Source organism: Oryx dammah, unplaced genomic scaffold (assembly GCF_014754425.2).
Source record: "Oryx dammah isolate SB20612 unplaced genomic scaffold, SCBI_Odam_1.1 HiC_scaffold_23, whole genome shotgun sequence".
Classification (NCBI taxonomy): domain Eukaryota; kingdom Metazoa; phylum Chordata; class Mammalia; order Artiodactyla; family Bovidae; genus Oryx; species Oryx dammah.
The window spans coordinates 129,959,101-129,979,531 of record NW_024070207.1 but is presented as its reverse complement, the minus strand read 5'-3'; the positions used below and the strand labels follow the sequence as shown (position 1 = coordinate 129,979,531).

Below are 20,431 nucleotides of genomic sequence, written 5' to 3'. Positions count from 1 at the left end.
CAGGGCTCTGTGACAACCTAGAGTGGTGGGATGTGGTGGGAGGTGGGAGGGGGGTTCAAGAGGGAAAGGACGTGTGTATACCTGTGGCTGATTCATGTGGACAGATGGCAGGAACCAACACGCTTTGGTAAAGCAATTAATTACGCTTCAAGCAAAAACAAGTGAATTGTAAAAACGGCCACCACCGGTGGCAAGAGCATTCCCTTGCTGACTTGTCTTCAACCTTCACCTGATTCCTGCCGTCACTCCGCAACAGCCCACATTTCCCTCCCCGCGCCTTGCAGTCTGGTTGACACATGTCTTCCACGATGCCTGTGGCTTGTCAACCCCATCACGCCGCTCTGTGAGGATGTGGTTCTCATTTCTATAAATAGGACGGTGCTGTAAATCTCACAGTGTTTGCTAAACCTCTCTCACTCAGCAAAATGCTTTTAGGACCTCATCATGGAGCCGAGCCTCCATCTGCGGGGCTCAACGTCCATCTGCAGTGTCCGTCTAACACGCTCTGCGAGGGTCACGGGGTGAGGACCGCCCTCAGGCAGCCTGGAATTCCCTAAGCTACGGGACAGACCTGAGATGTGCCTGTTAAAAATTCCTGAAGGCACGTCTGCTAAGAATTCCTCTGGGCTTTAGACCTATGCGGGGTATGGCTGGGTCATGAGGCAGTCCACTTGGGGAAAAATCTGAAGTCTGGCCAGAATGCTCTTCAGGAGGGCAGCTACAATGCTGACTGTCACTCTCACCGTAGGGGTGTTCTCACCTGCTCAGGCCCTTGAGAACATCAGGTGTGTTTCCATCGCTCACATCTTACAACATCAAGGCACACACAAGTCTCTCTCACTGTTGCTTTCCTCTGCAATTCTCTGCTCATTAACTCATCACTGAATAGGCCTTATTCTTTTGTGACATGGAAACAGTGACAGACATTATTTTCTTGGGCTCCAAAACCACTGTGGGTGGTGACTGCAGTGATGGAATTCAAACACGCTTGCTCCTTGGAAGAAAAGCTATGACCAACCTAGACAGCATATTGAAAAGCAGAGACATTAGTCTGCCGACAAAGGTCTGTCTAGTCAAGGCTATGGTTTTCTCAGTGGTCATGTATGGATGTGAGAGTTGGACTATAAAGAAAGCTGAACGGCAAAGAATTGACGCTTCTGAACTGTGGTGTTGTAGAAGACTCTTGAGAGTCCCTTGGACTGCAAGGAGATCCAACCGGTCCATCCTAAAGGAAATCAGTCCTGAATGTTCATTGGAAGGACTGATTCTAAGGCTGAAGCTTCAATTCTTTGCCCACCTCATGCAAAGAGCTGACTCACTAAAAAAGACCCTGATGCTGGGAAGGATTGAGGGCAGGAGGAGAAGGGGACGGCAGAGGATGAGATGGTTGGATGGCATCACTGACTCGATGGACATGAGTTCGAACAAGCTCCAGGAGATGGTGGAGGACCAGGAAGCCTGGCGGGCTGCAGTCCATGGGGTCACAGAGTTGGACACGACCAAGCGACTAAACAACAATTCCTTTGTGCACTGTTTCTATACTTCACTTGTTTCTTTCTTTTCTTTTTTAATAGAGTTTCCAGTGTACTTTCCCCATTAATTTGTAGGAGCGCACGTGTCTTCTAGATAAGAATCTCTTTTTTTGTTTGTTTTTATTGTTTGAGCTCATTTATTTATTTTTTATGGTGGTGCCATGCAGCCTTTAGGATCTTAGTTTCCTGACCAGGGATTGAACCCACATCCCCTGCAGGGGAAGCACAGTGTCCAAACCACTGGACCTGCAGGGAATCCTCCTGTTATATATTTGGATATCACAAATAACAGGTACCAACCACCCTCTCAGCCAGCCACTAAACTTTGCTTACGATGTGCTTCACACAAAGCCTTCATTTTAATTCAGTTCAGTTCAGTCACTATGTCGTGTCCAACTCTCTGTGACCCCTTGGACTGCAGCATACCAGGCCTCCCTGTCCATCACCAACTCCCAGAGCTTACTCCAGCTCATGTCTATGTTGAGTCACAGGGTTTTATCATTTTGTCTTGAAACCCACAGCACCTTGTGACATCTCTGCAAACACAGAAGCACACAGGTCATCTCTTGATACTTTGTGACCCCACAGACTGCAGCAAGCCAGGCTTCCCTGTCCTTCACCATCTCCCAGACTTTGCTCAGACTCATGTCCATGGAGTCAGTGATGCCATCCAACCATCTCATCCTCTGTCGTCCCCTTCTCCTCCCACCCTCAATCTTTCCCAGCATCAGGGTCTTTCCCAATGAGTCAGTTCATATCAGGTGGCGAGAGTATTGGAGTTTCAGCCTCACTATCAGTCCTTCCAATGAATATTCAGGAGCGATTTCCTTAGGGCTGGACTGGTTGGATCTCCTTGCAGTCCAGGGGACTCTCAAGAGTCTTCTCCAGCAGCACAGTTCAAAAGCACAGCTTTTTTTTTTAACATGCTGTCTAAGTTGGTCATAGCTTTTCTTCCAAGGAGCAAACGTCTTTTGATTTCATGGCTGCAGTCACCATCTGCAGTGATTTTGGAGCCCCCCAAAATAAAGTCTGCCACTGTTTCCACTGTTTCCCCATCTATTTGCTATGAAGTGATGAGACTGGATGCCATGATGTTAGTTTTCTGAATGTTCAGTTGGATTAAGTGAAACGCCTCTATTTTTTTCTTTACTCATAACCTCTGTTTTTATGATTTTGTTTACAAAATCTCCACCAAGGGACTTCCCTGGTGGTCAAGTGAGTAAGACTCTGAGCTCGCAATGCAAGGGGCCAGGGATTCAATCCCTGGTCAGGGAACTAGACCTCAGATACTACAGTTAAAGAGTCCTGCACGTTATAACTAAGACCCAGCACAGTGAAGTAAGTAAATATATTTTTTTTAAAAAAAAAAAAAGGAAAGAAATATTCGCCTACTCCTAGGTTTGAAAGATTTTGCTCCTTCAATTTTTTAAAACTAATTTTTCTACCAAAGTACAGTCAATTTACAATGCTGTTAATTTCAGCTACACAGCAAAGTGAGTCAGTTATATAAACATATACATGTATTTTTTTTTCACATTCTTTTCTACTCTAGGTGATTAACAGATACTGAGTACAGTTCCCTGTGCTATACATTACATCCTTGTGGTTTATTTTATATATTTGTTGTTAATTGTTGTTTAGCTGCTAAGTCATGGCTGACTCTTTGTGACTCTGTGGACTGTAGCCTTGCCAGGCTCCTCTGTCCATGGGATTCTCCAGGAAGAATACTGGAGTGGGTTGCCATTTCCTTCTCCAGGGGAATCTTCCCGCCCCAGGGATGGAACCCACGTCTCTTGTATTGGCAGCTGGGCTCTTTCCCACTGAGCCGCCAGGGAAGCCCATTTTATATCTGCTCCTCTTGTTCAGTTGCTAAGTCGTGTCCGACTGTTTGCAATCACACGAACTGCAGCACACCAGGCTTCCCTGTCCTTCGCCATCTCGCTGATTTCATACAAATTTTATATATAGTGGTGTGTTTACGTTAACCCCAAACTCCCAATTTATTCTTCTCCCCTTTCCTGTTCGGTAACCAAAAGCCTGGTTCCTATGTCTGTGAGGCTGTTTCCGTTTCATCAGTAACTTCATCTGTGTTTTATTTTAAAGTCTGTTCTGGCACTCAGGACCGCAACAGCAAATAAAGTATGGTGACATCATAAATCCTAGAAAACCCGGTGTCCTCTGGTTCAGAAATAGCAGGAAGAGAGAGGCCTGGTAGACTACAGTCCATGAGATCGCAAAGAGCTGGACACGACTGAGCTACTTCACTATAAGGTAATTAACCAAAAGGCAGACGGATCCCATTACTGCAGGCCCAAGCTTCTTGTCTGTTCATTTAAACCATGTTTTCGGTGTTTGAGCCCTGAAATCCATATGTCTGCCCAGCACGGGGTCTCCAAGAGAAGGGAAGGCAGTCACACAGTCCAGTGCGGTCCCCAAGAAGGCATTTCAGCACGTGCCTGTCTACAGAAAACCATCACGGGCGATGGTCATCCGTAAGGAGTTTTCGTGAATACAGAGCCTGGCCCCGGATGCAAAGTTCTGAATCCTCAAACCCATGAACGCAAGTTCTCTCAGTGGTGACCCTAACTCCCGCCTTGGCAGGTTCACCATCCGCTTCCTTAGGTTCATCTCGCGAATCAAGACCATCACGTCAACTACACCATGAACGTGTATGAGTATCTGTGTGTCAGCTGCTTCGTCGTGTCCGACTCTGTGCGACCCCATGGACTTCAGTGTCCCACGGCTCCTCTGTCCGTGGGATTCTCCAGGCAAGAACACCGGAGTGGGTTGCCGTTTCCTCCTCCAGGGGAATCTTCCCGACCCAGCGATGGAACCTGCGTCTCCTGCATTGGCAGGCGGATTTTCTTTTTTAACCGCTATGTCACGTGGGAAGCCGCAGACCCTGAACACCTCTCACCAATATTTATCTCCTTTCCATTCCTTTTATTAAGAGCAGGAAGGTGGGCAGACAGACAGTGGGCAGGTGCATGCTATTGTTCGGCTTCCCCGTTTCCTAGAATCTCAATGAAAACTTGGCTGTCTCCAGAGTCCTGTGGACGCACACGGATTTATCTGTCGCAATGGCGCTGACTGCAAAGCCAACTACAGACAGGTAACCCACACAATTTAGCAACCAGTAACTGGTGTGTTTCGATTACATTTGCAACAGTGTGAGAGTTGGATCATAAAGAAGGCTGAGCAGCAAAGAATGAATGTTTTTTCAGACTGAGGTGCTGGAGAAGACTCTTGAGAGCCCCTTGGACTGCAAGGAGATCCAACCAGTCAGTCCTAAAGGAAATCAGTCCTGAATATTCATTGGAAGGACTGATGCTGAGGCTGAAACTCCAATCCTTTGGCCACCTGATGCAAAGAGCTGACTCATTTGAAAAGACCCTGATGCTGGGAAAGACTGAAGGCGGGAGGAGAAGGGGACGACAGAGGATGAGATGGTTGGATGGCATCACCGACTCAACGGACATGGGTTGAGCAAAGTCTGGGAGACGGTGAAAGACAGGGAAGCCTGGCTTGCTGCAGTCTGTGGGGTCACAAAGTATCAAGAGATGACCTGTGTGCTTCTGTGCTTGCAGAGACGGCGCAAGGTGCTGGGGGTTTCGAGACAAAATGATAAAACCCTGTGACTGAACGTAGACTTTTGCTTTTCGAGGCCGCTGCTTCATGAAAAGAAAACGTCTCAGAAGACGGAAAGCCTTCGCAAGCGTTCATTCAAAACGTTTTTCCTTTGCCTGGAGAAACAACTCCCACCTGTGTAAATATTAGACGGCCAGGATAGGACTGTTTACTTATCATTAAGAGAGCCTTCAGGACACCAGGAAGAAGAACGTTGCGTTTATTTTTCAACATGAGGGAACTTTTGAAAGCCGCTGCAATGGCACGATGAGACAGGAGAGTCCACGCTGATAGGCGCAGTTACAAAACTGGTACCACAGCCCAGACGCATCGTCCGGTCGTTACTGTGTATGTTGAAACCACATATGGTTTCTCCTGGGTAGGACTGTGTCCGGCTCAGTGAACAGCTGGCCCTGACACAAACTGAAGCTCAGCATTTTGTTTGTTTTTGCTGTCTGGCATTCAGAGTGCGGCCGACCACAACTCACAGAAGAGAATGCGACTGTCAGCCAAGAACCGTGAGGGTATCTTGGGTGGACCGACGATGCCATTTTAAGCTATTTTAAAGGACTCTTTCTTTCTCTGCCAGTCCCCTCTTCTGCGATGAATGGGAGCCTTGTTCTCTCACTTGTGAAGGTTTGTTTTCTTTAAGGCAATCCTATTGAGACTTCCTTCTGAGTAAAAGCATCTGGGGAGGCAAACACGATTATGCATCTTGTCACAGACAATCTGCAGCAGGCGCGGCCTTTACCGACGGCGGCTGGTTGACCGTCCACGAGGGCAAGTCTGACCCCGACATTGCCTGTAGGCCACACTGGCACTTATCAGCACTGGTAACCACCAGTTAAATTTGAGGAGGAGATAAACAGTGAACACTTTTTTTAAAGCACAAACTTAGGGGACAAACTTAGGATTTAAAAATTCATTCAAAGAAATAGGAAGTTTGAGATGGACATGGACAGACTGCTGGATTTAACATGGAGAACCAGCAAGGACCTGCTGGACAGCACAGGGAACTCTGCTTAATATTCTGTAATGACCTTATGGTTCCCAGGGGGAAGGAAGGGGTAAGGGATAGTCAGGGAGTCTGGGACAGACATGGACACACTGCTGTATTTAACACCGAGAACCAACAAGGACCTGCTGACGAGCACAGGGAACTCTGCTCAATACTCTGTAATAACCTTATGATTCCCGGGGGAAGGATGGGAGAAGGGATAGTCACGGAGTCTGGGATGGACATGGACACACTGCTGTATTTATCATTGAGAACCAGCAAGGACCTGCTGACGAGCACAGGAACCTCTGCTCCATGTCACGTGGCAGCCTGGATGGGAGGGGAGTTTGGGGAGAATGGATACGTGTGTATGTACGGCTGAGTCCCTTCCTGTCTACCTGAAACTATCACAACATTGATAATGGGCTATACTCCAATAAAAAGTAAAAAGTTTAAAAATAAAAAAAATCACTCACCATTTACCCCAACTTGAAATGTAAGCACGGTTCCTGTATCTTTTACTGGGCTTCCCTACTTCTATGAACTGAGAAAATACCTCGTTCTTTTTCTTTTTTTGGTAAGTAGCAGATTTGCTGTTCAGTCGCTCAGCCGTGTCCACCTGTTTATGACCCCACGGAGTCCGGCAGGCCAGGCGCCTCTGTCCTTCACCATCTCCTGGAGCTTGTTCAGATTCATGTCCGTTGAGGCGGTGATGCTACCGAACCATCTCGTCTTCTATCAGCCCGCTCTCCTCCCGCCTTGAGTCTTCCCCATCATCAGGGTCTTTTCCAGTGAGTCAGTTCTTCACATCAGGTGGCCAAAGTATTAGAGTTTCAGCTTCAGCATCAGTCCTTCCAGTGAATACTTAGGGGTGATCTCCTTTAGGATGGACTAGTTTGATCTCCTTACAGTCCAAGGGACTCTGCTGCTGCTAAGTCAATTCAGTCGTGTCTGACTCTGTGCGAGCCCATAGACAGAGGCCCACGAGGCTCCCCCGTCCCTGGGACTCTGAGCTAGATTCAGATACACACATGGTGGTCCAGTGGCTAAAACTCCACGTTCCCAATGCAGGGGGACCTGGGTTTCATCCCTAGTCAGGGAGCTAGATCCCACATGTGTTAACTAAGAGTTCATAAACCTACCTGCCAATGCAGGAGACCTGGGTTCGATCCCCGGGTCGGGAAGATACCCTGGGGAAGGGAATGGCAACCCACTCCAGTATTCTTGCCTGCAGAATCCCATGGACAGAGGAGCCTGGCGGGCTACAGTCTACGGGGTCAAAAAGAGTCAGATAGGACTAAAGTACTCAACACAAGACACCCTGGAACTAAAGCTCTCACAAGCCGCAACTGGGACTCAGCACGGCCAAATAAATAAATGAATTATCTTAAATTAAAAAACAAACAAATACCCATCTGATGACAGCCCCCACTGCAGAGGTGCCTGGAGGAGGTGCAGAGATGATGCAAGTGTAAACTGCTTAGAAGATGCCTTGTCCCCTTGAGCCTGGTTGCCGTGGCAACCCATTCACAGAGGAGGGATAAAAGCGTACCAAGGCCGGCTTGACGGGTACAAGAGAAAACAGACTCACATCAATTGATCTGTATTCTCTTCTCGGACCCAAACACAGAAAATCACTTTGTCTGCTTCTGTGTATGGATGTGAGAGTTGGACAGTAAAGAAAGCTGAGCACCGACCAATGGATGTTTTTGAACTGTGGTGTTGGGAGAAGACTCTTGAGAGTCCCTTGGACTGCAAGGAGATCCAACCAGTCCATTCTAAAAGAGATCAGTCCTGGGTGTTCATTGGAAGGACTGATGCTGAAGCTGAAGCTCCAATCCTTTGGCCACCTGATGCGAAGAGCTGACTCATTGGAAAAGACCCTGATGCTGCGAAACATTGAGGGCAGGAGGAGAAGGGGACGACAGAAGATGAGATAGTTAGATGGCATCACTGACTCGACAGACATGAGTTTGAGTAAACTCTGGGAGTTGGTGATGGACAGGGAGGCCTGGCGTGCTGTAGTCCATGGGGTCACAAAGCGTAGGACATGACTGAGCAACTGAACTAAATTGGACTGTGGTACATCAAATAAATGGAACAGAGATATTTCTAATAAACTTCTCATTCTAAACGGGGAAATCCTGCTTTGCGCCTTCCAGGGGCAAGCTTTCTAGAATTGGATCGGATGACAAAGAGCAGATTTTCGAATAAAACGGGAGAAATGAGGCTTTGGGTCCCGCCTTATATTGTTATATAGTAACATGGGCCAGATGCTGGGTTTGTAAACCAGCTAATCATCCAGTCCTGAGTGGAAGAAACATGCCTTGAGCTTTTTCTGGATTCCCAAAAGCACTGGAAAAAACCAGCATGTTGCCGATATTTATAAATAATGATAGGATGTACTGGTGATGTTGAAATTATTTATTTACGTGTTGCCCCTAGCAGCCTGGGGCAGTTCCTTCAAGAAGTCCATTCCTGGCCACAGCTAATCCTTTTGAAATTAGCTACACAGACCTGTTGGGATCAGCCCAGTCCGTGAACCCCACAAAGAGTTCATTGTTTTATTTTTCAATAACTGCAATCCTGGTCTCTCTGACTGATGTTTGGTCTTTATTCTTTTTTTTTTAGCCTATGCTGGGGTTTTTGATGTTGTGCAGGACTTGCTCCAGTGGTAGAGAGCGGAGGCTACCCTCAAGTTTCAGGAGCTACTCTCTAGGTGCAGGGCGTGGTCTTGTCATTGCAGTGGGTTTTCTTGCTGCAGAGCAGGGGCTCTAGGTGGGCAGACTTCCACAGCTTCAGCACACGGGCTCAGAAGTCGCGCACAGACTTAGTTGCTCCACAGCGTGTGGAATCTTCCTGGACGAGGGATGGAACCCATGTTCCTTCCACTGGCAGGAGAATCCTTATCCACTGGACTAGCAGAGAAGTCCGGTCTTTGCTCTTTTGTATCCAGTGTTTTCCAGTGAGTGCGGCAGAAGAGAACTGTGGTCAGGAAGGTTCTTTTGCCTAATGAAAGATGATAAATTCAATCATGGAAAGCTTTGCATATTCCTTTGGCTGGTAATGGCCCCTCTGATAGCTCAGTTGGTAAAGAATCCACCTGCAATGCAGGTAATTCGATTCCTGGGTTGGGAAGATCCCCTAGAGAAGGGATAGGCTACCCACACAAGTATTTTGGGCTTCCCTGGTGGCTCAGCTGGCAAAGAATCCGCCTGCAATGCTGGAGGCCTGGGTTTGATCCTTGGGTTGGGACGACCCGCTGGAGAAGGGAAAGGCTACCCACTCTACTACCCTGGCCTGGAGAATCCAGTCCATGGGGTCAGAAAAAACTGGACATGACTGAGCAGCTTTAACTTTCACTTGGCTGGCAAATATTCTTTCGAAGTGATCTTCATTGTCTACTGACGGTTAAATTGCTCAGCTGGGCTTGGCTTAAAAATAAAGGCTTTTCACCGTTTACAACAGCCCAGACGATCTCAATGTTCACCGACAGAGGAATGGATAGACACGGTAGACATATACATCCGAATATTACTTCACCATCAAAAAGAATGAAATAATGCCATCTGCAGCAACATGGATGCATCCAGAGGGTGTCATGTTGAGTGAAGTCACTCAGAGAAAGGAGAAATACTGTGAGGCAACCCTTATATGCAGGATGCAAAAAGAAACGATACAATGAACTTATTTACAAAACAGGAACACAGTCACAGACTTAGAGAAGGAAATTTTGGTTCCCAGGGAGAAGTATGGGAGGAAGGGCTAGTCAGGGAGTCTGGGATGGACATGGACACACTGCTGTGTTTAACATGGAGAACCAGCAAGGACCTGCTGGGCAGCACAGGGAACTCTGCTCAATACTCTGTAATAACCTTATGGTTCCCGGAGGGAAGGATGGGAGAAGGGCTAGTCAGGGAGTCTGGGATGGACATGGACACACTGCTGTATTTATCATGGAGAACCAGCCAGGACCTGCTGACGAGCACAGGGACCTCTGCTCCATGTCACGTGGCAGCCTGGATGGGAGGGGAGTTTGGGGGAGAATGGATACATGTGTATCGATGGCTGAGTCCCTTTGCTGTTCACCTGAAACCATCACAGCATTATTAATCGGCTATACCCCAATACTCTTGCCTGGAAAATCCCATGGACGGAGGAGCCCGCTGGGCTGCAGTCCCTGGGATCGCCAAGAGTTGGACACGACTGAGGGACTTCACTTTTACTTTTCACTTTTATGCATTGGAGAAGGAAATGGCAACCCACTCCAGTGTTCTTGCCTGGAGAATCCCAGGGATAGGGGAGCCTGGTGGGCTGCCGTCTATGGGGTCGCACAGAATTGGACACGACTGAAGCGACTTAGCAGCAGCAGCATACCCCCATACAAAATAAAACTTAAAAAAAAAAAATAATAATAAAGGCTTTTCTATCCAATTCCCTAATGAGAGATACTGTGGAACAATTACATATTGATACGCGTAAATTTCAGTCCCTTTCTCCAGGTAATAGTAACTCAGGAAGTGATCTCACATATTTTGGTTTCTTTACACCTAAATCGTGTGTGCGCTCCTCATCTGTAAAAAAGGGTGGAATTTGGAATACACCCAAGCCGAAGCCCACGTCAATTTTTCACTCACATCTCAGAGGGCTGGCTCAACCACTGCAAAGAGAAAACCACATCTTCCAACCACATGAGTGAAGACTTGAGATACAGTCAAATGTATTTCAGAAATATACGATGTCTTGGAGTTTCAGAATTTTCAGAAATAAATTAAAACAGGTGACGTGTCTCGCATGCCACAGAGACCACACTGTAACCTCTAAACAGATCCTACAACAGTCTGGGCAAGAGGCACTTATGAAATTATGAGCAGACTTCAGATCTGATGGCCCCATAAAAAAAAATTTAAAAATCGTAAAAACCTATAATAATAATTCTCTCTTTTGTGAGCCAAAACTCAGAATGGAATCACTCCCCACCCCCGACAATTTGTAATAAGGGGGTTGCAAACCGTCTCCTCTTACGTGGAATCTGTCATTATTTGGACTGAAATTTTTAATAATAGTCATTTTCCTATTATTCTGATTGAAGAGGGGTCTGATGCCTATTTTTAAGGATTGTAATTTATCCCTTTTTTAAAAAAATTTCTTTGCCGCATGCATGATTACAATCCCTAACACATGTACGTCTCTGAACCTCCCCACCCACCCACTCCCCGAGAAGATGACAGGGCTGTTAAAAAAAAAAACAAAAAAGTAGGTATTCAGCTCAACTCTGCTAACACCGAACAAAACAAGTCATCAAAGTGAACGCACAGGGTATTTTTAGAATGCACAAGGAGCTCCCAGCATGAGGCAGGGGTCACACGGCTGAGAAGGACGGGATATCTTCCTGGAAGAAGCTTTCAATCCGAGAGAGAAGGAGCCCTCAATCCAAGTGGGGGGGGGGGGGGGGGGGGGAGGGGGAGGGGGAGGGGGGAGAGAGAGCCCGTCAGGGCTGTGAGGGGGGATATTTCAATGCAAAGGAAGGCCTCACAGAAAAACGCGACCAAACTGGAAAGCAACTGGACTTCAAGAAGGAATCTGGAAAGTCTGCACGGATGGCACAGATCTCTCCACGGGGCAGCCGTGGGAGACGCAGATGTCGAGAACAGGAGCCGCCGGGGGAAGGAGAGGGTGGGACGAATCCAGAGAGAGGCATGGAAACACACAGCACCGTGTGCAAGAGAGACAGCCAGTGGCGTTTGCTGTGCGCCTCAGCGGGGGGGGGGCCCCCCTGGCCCCCCCCCGGGGGCGGCGGTGGGCAGGGAGGGGGGAGGGGGGCTCAGGAGGGCGGGGACCTGTGTCTACCTGAGCCTGATGCCTGCTGGTGCACGGCAGAAGGCGACACCATATTACAAAGCAATTATCCTCCAATTAAAAGCAAAGACACTCAAATTGAAAGGCAAGGAAAACGCTGTACCAAGAACGGTTATCTACTCTTGGGAGATGAGCAGGGACCAGCAGAGCTGCACGCTGGGAATGCTACGGGCCAAGAGAAACGGATCCGCCCGAGCAAAACAGGGACGTGAAAACAGGCCCTTCGAAGCTACGGCCGTATCAGTTCTGGCGGGCGTATTTTAATGTGGGGTTTGCTTTCCAAACTCCAGCCACAGAGGCATGAAAGGGAATAAGCCGAGCGTTTATGTTTACGATCGCCTTCAGCTTTCCCCGAGCTCCACGTCTCTCTTCCTACATCTGCCCTACGGATCTGGGTCTACAGATACATTTGGTTGTTTCGTTTCTAGTCGATAACTCATGTCTGACTCTTGCGACTCCAGGCACTACTGCAGCCCTGCTGCCAGGCTCCTCTGTCCATGGGATGCTCCAGGCAAGAAGACTGGAGCAGGTTGCCATGCCGTCCTCCAGGGGATCTTCCCCACCCAGGGATGGAACCCACGTCTTCTGCGGCGCAGGCGGATTCTCCACCATTGAGCCACCAGGGAAGTGAGAGTCGCTCAGTCGCGTCCGACCATCTTTGTGACGGCAGCAACTGTAGTCCGTGGGATCCTCCAGGCAAGAATACTGGAGTGGGTAGCCTATGCCTTCACCAGGAGATCTTCCTGACCCAGGGATTGAACCGGAGTCTCCTGCATCGCAGGTGAATTCTTTACCAACTGAGCTATCAGGGAAGCACTCCCACCCTCCATGAAGATGCTGAAAAATGTGTACTTTCCCAAAACACATCACTGTCACCCCCAAACTAACACAGAACACTGGAGTCATTATTCTGCAAGTTGCTTTTCGACATCCCGATACGTCTTAGAAATCTTCCCTCAAAATACAGGGCTTCCACCAATTTTTTTTTTTAACTCTTGAAGTTTATTCTGTATATGGGTTACACTCGGGTTTATTTTCAAATCCCACCCGAATTGTATGATTCCTTCGCAGGCCACTTTTTTCTCGTTTTGGTTGCTAGTCTATTTCTCCGTATGCTTGATACAAAAGAGTCAAAGAGCTCAAGCTCTATGGCGCTTCCATTACAGAGAAATTTTTGTTGTCGTTGTTGAAAATAAGTCATGTACGCCCACGGCAAGGAAACTCCAACTGTATGGAATCCCTTCCTTATCGTATGTCTTACATACATCGGTTATTAAGAAAAGATAATTAACGCAAAGAGCAGATGGCTTTCCACCCATTTGAAAAGCCACATGAAGAAAATAATATGTTACAGATGGGCAGTGCAGTTCATCTAAAAATGTACATCACGGAGGAGGAAACGGCAACCCACTCCAGTCTTCTTGCCTGGAGAATCCCATGGACAGAGGAGCCTGGCGGGCTGTAGAGTCCATGGGTTCGCAGGAGAGTTAAGACATGAATGAGCGCACGCACACACACACAGCAGAAGACAGGATCACAGAACGGAGGATAGGACATTACACGATATGGAAACTGAGTAACAGATAGGGAAACTGAATAACAGACATCCGTAAGAATGGATAAACGGGAAAGACACTTCAGGAACACAGAGACAAATAAAAGAGAACCCCCCCAAAAAACAAACAAAAGAAAGGACATCAGTGACTTGTAGAACACTGTACTGAATGAAATGGGTCACAAACAAATGAGAGTCCCTTGGACTGCAAGGAGATCCAACCAGTCCATCCTAAAGGAGATCAGTCCTGAATATTCACTGGAAGGACCAATGCTGAAGCTGAAACTCCAGTACTTTGGCCACCTGATGAGAAGAGCTGACTCACTGCAAAAGACCCTGATGCTGGCAAAGACTGAAGGCGGGAGGAGAATAGGACGACACAGGATGAGATGGTTGGATGGCATCACCGACTCAATGGACATGAGTTTGTGCAAAGTCCAGGAGTCGGTGATGGACAGGGAGGCCTGGTATGCTGTGGTCCATGGGGGGCTGCAAAGAGTCAGACACAACTGAGCGACTGAACTGACTATGTGTAAGTGGAATCTTAAGAACCATAAGACACTCATGAAGAGAAGAGAAAAGAAGCCAACTCAGAGATACAGAGCAGAAACGAGCGGTGACCAGCAGGGACAAGGAAGGGGCGGGAGCAACGTAGCAGGAAGGGCCTCGGAGGCGCAAGTTACCATGTGTACACTGCATAAGCTACAAGGATATACACCGTATATCACAGGAGATACAGGTGTGCATCCCAGGAAACACAGCCAAGATTCTGAAACAACTGTAAGTGGAGTATAACCTTTAAAAGTTCCATAAAATGTAAAAATTAGAACAGCAAGCACTTGAGAGAAAAATGAAAATTCTTCTCAATGCCCATCAAGGGAATCTCCTGGCAGTCCAGCCCAGCTTCGATCTCTGGTTGGGGAACTCAGACCGATCCTGGAACTGAAGATTGTGTTTGCTGATCAGCCCTGCTCGACTCTCTGCGACCCCATGGGCTGCACCACGCCAGGATTTCCTGCCCATCACCATCTCCCAGAGCATGCTCAAACTCATGTCCATCGAGTCAGCGATGCCATCCAACCATCTCATCCTCTGTTGTCCCCTTCTCCTCCCACCTTCAACCTTTCCCAGCACTGGGGTCTTTTCCAATGGGTCAGTTCTTTGCATCAGGTGGCCAAAGGATTAGAGTTTCAGCCTCAGTCCTTCCAATGAATATTCAGGGTTGATTTCCTTTAGGATGGTCTGGTTAGTGGTCCTTACAGTCCAAGGGACACTCAAGAATCTTCCCCAACACCACCGTTCAAAGGCAACAAGTCATCATTAACTGCACCTAAAACAATCAAGACGACGCTGGTTTGGCCACCGATGACCGATTTCAGGATGACCGTTGGAGCTGACTGTGCTGTTTCTGCAAGGAGCCTCCTACCTCTGCCTGTGGCCCCCCCCGAAACTCCCCTTCAAAAGTTCTTATCCACTGCTGGGCGGAGGGGATGATGGCTTTTGGACTTGAGTCCGTTTTCTCTCCCAGCTGGCCAGCATGCAAAATAAAGCAAAGTTTTCTTCCAACCAACACGTACCTCTTGAGTAGTGCATTTTGATCAGTGAGCCTGACTTCAGTAACACCCCTGTGGTAGGGAGAATCCAGAATTCTTACGTCGGGGGAAGTATTTATGGGTTTCCTTATGCCTGGAAAGCCACCGCATGGTTTTCTAAATGTGATCAGGATACGGCAGATGGTGGGGACTGACGGAAAAATAAATGAGGAACGAAACTCAAGGAAGGCTTCCAGGAAACGCTCTTGAGTTTGCTGAAAGCTTCAGACACCAAACCAGAAGACCCAAGGCCTTCCATGTAAATTTAGGAGGCGGCTGCCTCCCATGGGCAGCTTTCAGGTCAAAGGAAAACAGAAGAGTCATCTTGAGAACAGGAATAGTCTCAATATAGAACAGAACACGCTGTAAGCTCCATTGTTCAGAACAATCGGCAGGAACAGCAATAACATGTCTGAAAACATATGCTAGCTGACTTTCATGTTATAGAAATAGCTCAGATCTACATCTGCTCATGTGTATTCAAACGCCGTTCATGGACTGTAAAAAGCTTAAAGTGGGTGCTGATAATAAAAAAAAATAATAATAATAAAATTAATACAAGTTTTATGTGGTATTAATAACCTAAAAAACAAGAAAGCTCCTTTCTATGGGATCATTTGCCAAGCTCAGAAGTTGACAACATAGTGAAAGGTGACTTTTAATGATTTAAAAATTTTTGCCCCAATGGAGAAGGAAATGGCAACCCACTCCAGGATTCTTGCCTGTAGAATTCCATGGACAGAGGGGCCTGGTGGGCTATACGCCATGGGATCGCAAATAGTTGAACATGACTGAGGGACTTGCACTTTCACTAATTAAATTGGTTTTTACTATAATGACTTTGTTTTATGAATAACAGACTATCTCATGATGTACCCTAAATTGGTCAATACACATTTTCTTTCCGCTTACGGGGAAAAAAAAAAGACATATACTTAACATTCAATCATAAGAAAATAGTTTTGTGTGTGAAATGTAGGCTATCTTTAAACTGACAGCAACCTATGAATCTTATGTTTAATAAACTTAAATGTGATTTCAAAAAAAAAAAAAAATTTTTTTTTGCTCCAAAACAGGACTCCATTTGAGTGAAGAGAAATGAACTCTCAGATTTGTTAAGCGTACAGACTACAAACAGACTCATGGAACCAAATACACAGACTTAAATACTTTGGGAAGCTATAATGTGGTGTTGGAGAAGACTCTTGAGAGTCCCTTGGACTGCAAGGAGATCCAACCAGTCCATTCTGAAGGAGATCGGCCCTGGGACTGCTTTGGAAGGAATGATGCTAAAGCTGAAACTCCAGTACTTTGGCCACCTCATGCGAAGAGTTGACTCATTGGAAAAGACTCTGATTCTGGGAGGGATTGGGGGCAGGAGGAGAAGGGGACGACCGAGGATGAGATGGCTGGATGGCATCACGGACTCAATGGACGTGAGTCTGAATGAACTCCGGGGGCTGGTGATGGACAGGGAGGCCTGGCGTGCTGCGATTCATGGGGTCGCAAAGAGTCGGACACGACTGAGCGACTGAACTGAACTGAACGGAATGTGGAAAAAGTTGGTTCCTTACTCCACAGGGAAAAGATGGACTATTTAATGAATGGGTTGGGAAAAGCCATTCATAAAAAAATAAACCTACCATACTTTACCTATCAATAAATGACAAAGGCTTTAGCATTTTGATGTAAAAATAAATAAAGCCAGAAAACACGTTAAGCATAAAATAATCTGGATGAAATCCTAAGCAACACCCAAGTGTGAGAAAAGATAAATCTGATGGAAGTTAAATTTTTTAGAATTATATACGTTGTCAAATGCAGGCAGAGATACATAAAGATACATAAATATTTCGAGAATAAATACGTATATATATGTCCTTGTTCAGTCGCTCAGTCGTGTCTGACTCTTGGTGACCCCATGGACTGTAGCCCGCCAGGCTCCTCTGTCCATGGGATTCTCCAGGCAAGAGCACTGCAGTGGGTTGCCATGCCCTCCTCCAGGGGATCTTCGTCACCCAGGGATCAAATCCGTGGCCCATGCATTGGCAGGTGGATTCTTTATCACTTAGTACCACGCGAAGAAGAGAAGTGAAAGTTGCTCAGTCATGTCTGACTCTTTGCAACCCCGTGGACTATACAGCCCATGGAATTCTCCAGGCCAGAATACTGGAGTGGGGAGCCTTTCCCTTCTCCCAGGGATCTTCCCAACCCAGGGATCGAACCCAGGTCTCCCGCATCGCAGGCGGATTCTTTATGAACCGAGCTATCAGGGAAGCCTCGTACCCTCTACTATGTGTAAAATACATAAGTAATGAGAACCTACTGTTTAGCACAGAGAACTCGACTCAGTGCTCTGTGATGACCTAAATGGGAATGGAATCCAAAAAAAGAGAGGGAACATATGAATATATACAGCTGACTTGCTCTGCCATACAGCAGACACTAACTAACACAGCGTCGTAAAGCCACTATATACTCCAGTAAAAATTAATTTAAAAAAAAAAAAAAGAAGAAGAAGAAGAAAAGAGAACCCTCCCAGGTACGCAGCACTCCAAGCTCTGCACAGATCTTCAGTGAGACCTGGAGACCTCTCCTAGAGGGGCTGGCTGCCTCGTCCCCGGCCGCCAAGAGCTGACAAAGACCTTCCAGCACGTTAAGGAAGGCAAATCCATCCAACCGGTATCCCAGAGCGGGTCGTAAAACATTAATGGCCACAGGCAATTTTGACCCAACAGTTGTAAAAGAAGGAAAAAAATAAAATAAAATAACTAACCCCCCCCAAAAAAAGAAAAGAAAAGCAACTCTGGACCAACTTTTGGTCAAAGCATAAATGTTGAGAGATTGTGAACACAGGCTAGAGACTCTCCCACAAAGACAGCACGGTCATAAACAGGCTCTAAAATGCAGAGATGGCTCGCGCGTGTCATGGTGAACAACGGGAATGAAGAGAAAAACAGGATCACGTTTTTAATGCACAGATGTGCTGGAAAGGAGACCCAGGGTTCTCTTCTGCATGTGTGCTAAGCTGCCAAAATCGTGTCTGACTCTTTAGCAGCTCCGTGAACCGCAGCCCATCACGCTCCTCCGTCCGTGGGATTCTCCAGGCAAGAAATACTGGAGTGGGTTGCCATGCCCTCCTCCAGGGGATGTTCCTGACCAGCATTCGCAGGCGGGTTCTTGACCACCAGCGTCACCCGGAAAGCCCGCAGCATTCTTCGAGCCCCTCCCAACCATTCGGTCCCTGGTGAAACTGGAAACGCAGAACTTGGAGTTTACGTGGGAAGAGAAAAGGATGTGGAGCAGTCACATAGAGCGTTGCCACAAACACGAACCAGGGTCCATGCACGCGTCCGGAACAGTTCTGCCAAATGTGCCAAAGCGGTCTCTCACCGTGACCACAGGGAGAGGTCTGGAAAGCACAAATTAAGGGCTCTCTGATAAAGAGGACGACAAAAAGAGGAGGTGGCTGGATGGCATCACCGACTCGATGGACCCGAGTCTGAGCAAGCTCTGGGAGTTGGTGGTGGACGGGGAAGCCTGGGGTGCTGCCGTCCCTGGGGTCACAAAGAGTCGGACACGACTGAGCGACTGAACTGAAATGACAGAGCGCCGATTCTCTTTAAAATGACATTCTGAAAAACAGCACAAAATTCTCAGTTAGGATACCAGAGGCCCCCTTCCTCAGGGGTGGCAGGAAACGACAAGAAATTCCAAGAAAAAAAAAGCCGAGGAGCTAAACATCTGGCCACCGGGAAACACAGAGCTCTTGGGTATCAGGGTGTACTCTGCAAGAACTGAATCCTACCCTCCTGCCTTTCGGGCGTCTGGGCCGAGATTCTCCACGTGGACAAAAGTAAGCCCAGTGGACAAGAAGTGCCAGAATTCAGACCTCATTGGGCCAAATTATTCTTTGTTCCTCCCTCACTTACTGGAATGACATCATTTAAAAAGCGCTGCCTTTTCTGGATTTCTTCCCAACTCCCCCCACCATGCCCCCACACCTTCCTCTTAGACACTGGTGTTTAAACAGCCTGCACACAGACTCTGATTCATGAGGAAGAATGATTGTTCAGCCAGTGGCTTTCCAAGACACGGCCCCCCGCCCCCCCTCACCCCAGGGGAACCGTAAACGCTGAATTTGCAGCCGGCTCCAAGCCAGACCTTTGCAATCCAGATACCAAAGGCTGGAGTCTATTCTCCGCGATGTTCTTGAGAACTGAAGAAGGTTTCTGGGGAAATGTGAAACCCGGCACCAGCGGTGGCTGCCAGGGTCAGCGGATAGAGGGGAATGGGGGGGCAGGGGGCGGGGAGGAGGGGAGAGCGGGTCCCTCACTGTTCGATGGCTGTAAGGTTTCAGTTCTGAGTGCAATGCATCCTCAAGAGCTGCTGGCCAACACACCAGTTTATGTAGCAGGGAAGAGGCAGATCTGATTCTGTATTAAATCTGTTCCTTTTTAACTTTGGTGTTTCCTCTGCTTTCTCGGGCTGTCTCTGCACCTTCTGTAAACCAATTCTGTCTCTAGCCTGAAATATATATAGTAGCACCTCCTCAAGGCTCTTGACTTTCAGAGTGTAACAGTTTTCCATTCCTAAAGAGATAAAAAGTTGCAGAACAGACCATAACATTTGTCCCCGTTGGAGGTTTACAGGAACGTGGGGGCCCTGACCCACCGTGGACAGCTGCAAGAACGAAGGATTCCGGCACCAAGAATTTTGCAACAAGTAAGCACACTCTCCCTCCTCTTGCCTTTAAAAGTGCTTTGCTGACACCATTCCAGGAGTTAGGGGGCTTTTTTGACCACAAGCTACTGGCCTCTTGCTCAGCCCTGCAATAAAATTCTTCTCTGCTCCAAAGTCGGACATTTTTTAGTTTGTTTCACCTCACTACGCGTCGGGCACATAGACTTGTGTGCAGTAACATCTATACGTGACAACACTCCATCCTAAAGGAAATCAAGCCCTGAATATCCACTGGAAGGACTGATGCTGAAGCTCCAATACTTAGGCCACCTGATGTGAAGAGCCCACTCATTAGAAAACACCGTGATTGACATTGGGAAAGACTGAGAGCAGGAGAAGAAGCGGGTAACAGAGGATGAGATGGCTGGAAGGTATCACCGACTCAATGGACATGAGTTGGAGTGAGCGCCGGGAGATAGTGAAGGGCAGGGAAGCCTGGTGTGCTGCAGTCCATGGGGTCGCAAAGAGATGGTCACAACTTACCGGCTGAACAACAACAAAACAGTGAACACTCAACACTTTATTG

At 47.5% G+C, this 20,431-nt stretch overlaps 1 protein-coding gene across 1 annotated transcript in view; it reads right to left on the bottom strand.

Moving 5' to 3' along the window:
* Positions 1–8,945: 8,945 nt before the first annotated feature.
* PRKX (protein kinase X-linked) overlaps positions 8,946–20,431 on the bottom strand; it is a 77,576-nt gene continuing 66,090 nt past the window's right edge. The window contains exon 9 of the mRNA XM_040266389.1: positions 8,946–9,165. The gene's annotated coding sequence lies outside the window, so the exon portion shown is untranslated. The remainder of the gene's footprint in view (positions 9,166–20,431) is intronic.